Source organism: Rhagoletis pomonella, unplaced genomic scaffold, assembly GCF_013731165.1.
Source record: "Rhagoletis pomonella isolate Grant_MI unplaced genomic scaffold, Rhpom_1.0 Rhpom_scaffold_00004, whole genome shotgun sequence".
NCBI lineage: Eukaryota > Metazoa > Arthropoda > Insecta > Diptera > Tephritidae > Rhagoletis > Rhagoletis pomonella.
The window spans coordinates 11,502,707-11,503,404 of record NW_023458558.1 but is presented as its reverse complement, the minus strand read 5'-3'; positions in this window follow the sequence as shown (position 1 = coordinate 11,503,404).

The following is a 698-nucleotide window of genomic DNA, read 5'->3' as shown; positions in this document are numbered from 1 at the left end:
CCATACACTTGTGTGACAAGCTAAAGACGCAGGCCACAAATTGGACGTGAAGCTCGAGCAAACACATCGAAAAAATGTTTGGTTATAATATATGTATGTATATATTTTTTTTTACTTACTAAACATCGTTGCTACTTTTTTCTTTTAATAAAACGCAATGCTTTTTTAGTTTTCAGTTTTTTATTTTATTTATTTAGTTTTTTCTTAGTTTTTTGTTTTAATTTGGTGTTTGTCTTAAGTGTAATTATTGCAAAAGTTTGCGCTCAGCTCGCGAAATACATATTTATATAATATATATATTGGAAAACATATAAATACATACATACATATGTACGTGCCATGCAGACTGTATACGCACATGCGTACATATACATACATACATATATGTATACATATGTAAATATGTATTTAAATTTTTGTTTCATTAATATACTATGTACGAATAATTTCTCACTTTGATTTCACTCTTCTTTTTTTTAAGGTTTTATTTTAGGCGATTCCTGGAATTTTACATCTCTAAGTAAAGGCATGGTGAGCGAAAATTCTATATTATTTTTTGTTTCTTTTTTAAGGTTTTGTGTTGTGTTTCTTTAATTTTTACATTCTCATACCATATACATACGTACATATATATTTGACTTTTATATGCCGTTACAAAAAATATGAAGATTGCTTTTGAGTTGTTTTTTTTTTTGTTA